The sequence below is a fragment of the Mus pahari genome, chromosome 10, assembly GCF_900095145.1.
Source record: "Mus pahari chromosome 10, PAHARI_EIJ_v1.1, whole genome shotgun sequence".
Classification (NCBI taxonomy): Eukaryota; Metazoa; Chordata; class Mammalia; order Rodentia; family Muridae; genus Mus; species Mus pahari.
The window spans coordinates 18863720-18867975 of record NC_034599.1 but is presented as its reverse complement, the minus strand read 5'-3'; positions in this window follow the sequence as shown (position 1 = coordinate 18867975).

Below are 4256 nucleotides of genomic sequence, written 5' to 3'. Positions count from 1 at the left end.
AGAGCTATACAGAGAAACCCTGTCTCGAAAAACCAAAAACAAAACAAAACAAAACAAAACAAAACAAGACTAAACCTTGTCAAGTAAGGTTGACTGCACAGGTAAACTCTCCATAATAGACTAAAAACAAGGCCAACATTCTGCATTTATTTGTGTCAGTGGTAAATAATAATGTAAATCGTTTAGTGAAACTTAGTTTCACTAGTTTAGAAAAGTAGAAGACATAGGAAATAGTTTTGCTAACACTCCATCTCTGGGAGTTTTGCTGAGTCCTATCCTGACTCAACTCAGCAACCTGCCATAGCCCCTGCTCTCCTGTTAGCTAAGTTTGGAGTCACACGTTTATTGATCTATTTGCTTATCCTCCATTTTAGGGAGCAATGCTTCCTTCGATGACTATGTGTATGTACATACTTGTATAATAGGCTCAAACTGCAGAAGAGGAAAAGAAAGCTCTGAACTCTAAACCACAGCCAAAGCCTTCATTCCTTTAGTGAAAACCAGTTCAGAGCCACAGACAAAGAGCCCTGGCTCCTTACATGTGACCCTGGCCTCTTCTGTCTGTCATTCTGTCTGAAAACACCACCCACCAAAGCTCTGTGTGAAGGGCCTTGTTCATAAATCTGGAAGGGTGTTATCATTAGCTCTGAGCATGCACCTGTGTCTCACTTCCTGTGTGTTGTGTACTAATGCATCTGTGTGGGCATTTTGGTTGGTTGGTTGGTTGGTTGGTTTTGTCTAATTGAACTTTCAAAGCATGAGGGCCTTGCATTGAGACTAGCGAAGCCCAATGTAATTGAAATGTATTACATGCTCACCTGGTATGAATTTAGTTCTTAACTAAAATTCTTTTCTCTCCTTACAGGGCAGAGGCCTGGTATTTACCTGTTCATACTCCCTACCTCCTTCTTTACAACTGCTGTGACTATCCTGCAAAGAGAGTGTGGATTGGCCATGTTACTTGCTGTGGCACATGGAACTATTGACAGGCGTTATTTCCTTCTTTGTTGATACAAATGATACAACTTATAAAGGCCTCACTGCTAAGTCTTATACACAGTATCTCATTTAATCTTCACATCCCAATGACACAAATCGCTATCATTCCATTTTATCTTGCCATCGAAGCACAGATAGGTTAAGAAAAGCACCCCAAATCACAAGGGAATAAGCAATGAAGCCAAGACTCCTACTGGGTAAAGATAGGCAATCCACAGTCCAAGTGTATAAAATGACCCTACACCCCACCCCATGACTTAAAAGTGATGTGATGAAACCACATCATTCATTGGCAATTCTCCTTCCTGCCTTTTGTCAACTTTGTCTGTTTAGGGCAGCGCCTTGTCTTCAGGAGACCATGGGTAACCTACTTCTATTCATTGTTCACACATAAATATATCGCAGCATGCCTCCCCAGAAGAACAGCTCAGAGCAGAAGGGTAAGTTGCGACCCACATTCATGTCCACCATGTGAGGGTGATCTGTGATTGGCTTTTTCTCTACTTTTATGGGGTCTCAATAAAGCCAAAATTCAAGCATCCTTTGCTTGGAAAGCTTTCTTTCTTCACGTGCCCATGCAGCCTTCCCTGGCCCATGTTTATATTTTTCTCTTACCAGTCTTATAAGTCAGTGTGTTCTTCTTTAGACTTTCACTCCCTCCGAATCCCTCAAATGTTCCTGGAGGCTTTTTATACTTCTATCTTCACAGGATACAATGAAACACATATTTCACTTAGGAGGATCTGGCATGATAGCTGGAAAGGAATCTGACCTTTCTGTGATTGCTTAACTGAAAGAATGACAACAGGAGACAGTAAAGCATCTGTTGTAGAAAATACAGGGGAGTGAAGAGAGTCTTCACAGTGGGCCTTCATGATTTTCAGAGATTGCTGCTTTTAGTTTAAATGCTAATCTTTTAATATATTTTTGCCAGTTTCTTAAATATGGTTTAATCATGATTTTATGCTATATAAAAATGTTATAGCTTGCTTGCTCATTTAATATTATAATGTAAACATTTTTTCAAATCTATAAAAATTGTTAGAACAGTAATTGCCAAAGCAGGTCAAGGGTGATCGGTTTTCTAAAATTACCCTACAAATATTCAGAGACCCCCCACATAAGACAAGGCCCCATCTTGGAAATTCATGTTCCATACTGGCTCGTTAAAATATCCGGGAAGCTATATGTTAAAGAAACCTGACTCATGGTGACTTAGAGGGCCTTGTTTTCTTGGTATTCTTCATTTCCTCTGGATCTTACACTCTCTTCTGCCTTTTCTTTCATGGAGTTCTCTGAGCTCTAAAGGAGAGACTTAATGGAGACATCCTATTTAGAGCCGAGTCTTCCAAGTTCTGTCACTCTCTGTATAACGTCTGACTGTGGGTTTGGTCCCATCTGCTGAAGGAGGAAGCCTTTCTAATGATAGCTGAACAAGGCACTGATCCAACTATAGCAGAATATCATTAAGACTCATTTTTATCACTGCATTTTTTAGACCATTAGTCCTTGGTTTTACATAGGTTCTTGGGCTCTCTGGTTTTAGGTTCTTGGTCATCCAAGCAGCGTCAGGTGTGGATGTCATCTCATGGAGTAGGCCTTGAGTCAAATCAGTTACTGGTTGTTTGGTTATGCCCACAAGCTCTGTGCCATTATTGCCCTAGCATATTTTGTAGGCACTACACTATTAAATGTAAAGGGTTTGTGGATGGTTTGTTGTTTAAGTTTCTCTTTCAAAAGTTTTCAGAGTATGTCCCTATAACAAGGATGCTGAAACATAAGGTTGAAAGCTCTATGTAGTCACTGGCTCAACATCTCCATCCTCAGTGCATTGTACAGGTATTGGCTCCAGTAATGGGGCCTTACTGTCAGTTTGTGGAAAGCAACCTATAATCTTGGTAACAGGTTAGGTTACTTGGAGATTCCCATGGAGTCCATCTGGCTAACAACCAATGTGAGCAAAGCTCATATGAATTCACAGACTGAGGCATCATGCACAGGGCCTGCACGGTTCTGCACCAGGGCCCCTGAGTATATATTATGGATTTGGTGTTTATATGGGAGTCTTGAATATGTTAGTGAGTGAGTCTCTCACTCTTGTGCCTTTTCTTGAGCTCTTCTCCTTTTGTTGATTTTTCTTGTTCAACTTTGTTTTTATTGTTTTTCTTTTATTATTATAATTTATTTTGATATATAAATACATATTATATATTTTATATATTAATGAATAAAAATTTAGCACTAGGGTAAAGGTTAAGAATTGAACTGTCACTTATTCCTACTAGGAAAGGAAAATCAATTTTCTCTAACAGAGTAACACTGGGTATATCAACCAGTCCAGGACAGTCCTTAAAGTCAGGAGTTGTTGACCAGCATATAATGGACTCCACAGTTATGTGTGTGTGAGTGACAGAGAGTGTGTATGTGTGCATGGTTTGTGTGTGTGTATGTGTGTGTGTGTGTGTGTGTGTGTGTGTGTGTGTGTGTGTGTGTGCATGGTTTTATTTGATTATACTTTGGTGTTTATTTGGGGGGGTGGATATTTTATTTTATTGGTTTGGTGGGGAAGTTGCTCTATTAGGGTTTTTTTGAGAAAGAATGTAAAGTTGTATGAGTAGGGAAAGGGAAAAGATTTGGAAGAACGAGAAAACGAGAAGAATATTTTAAAGTATATTTAAATTTAAAATTTTAAATAATAAAAACAAAGAATTCCAGGCAGACCTAGATAACATAAACTCGGGACTCTGGGGTTTCTGTTTGTTTGCCTTTGCTTTCATTCATGTTTGCTTTATATTCAGACATGATCTATGTTACCTAAGCTTGTCTGGAATTCATGATCCTCCTGGGTCAACCTCCCAAGTACTGGGATTACAGGTGTGTATCATCATAGGCAAGTATCATCATAGGCATGTATCATCATAGGTGTGCGCCATCATCATAGGCACATATCATCAGAGACATGTATCATGACATCTAGATTGTCCTATGGACCTACTTCACTTTTTGCCAAGGCCTTAGAGCATGCATCCCACATCTGAAGAAACAGCATCAACAAGCCACAGACCTAACATTTCCTGGGCAATGGCCCTGACAATGCCCAGTGATACTCTCAGGCTTTGTAATCAGTGGCCCTCATGGCTCTCACTTGTAATAGGTTTGGCCATAACTCAGGGTTCTGAAATCTAGTTGAGGTGAAAGAAAGAAAGAAAGAAAGAAAGAAAGAAAGAAAGAAAGAGAGAGAGAGAGAGAGAGAGAGA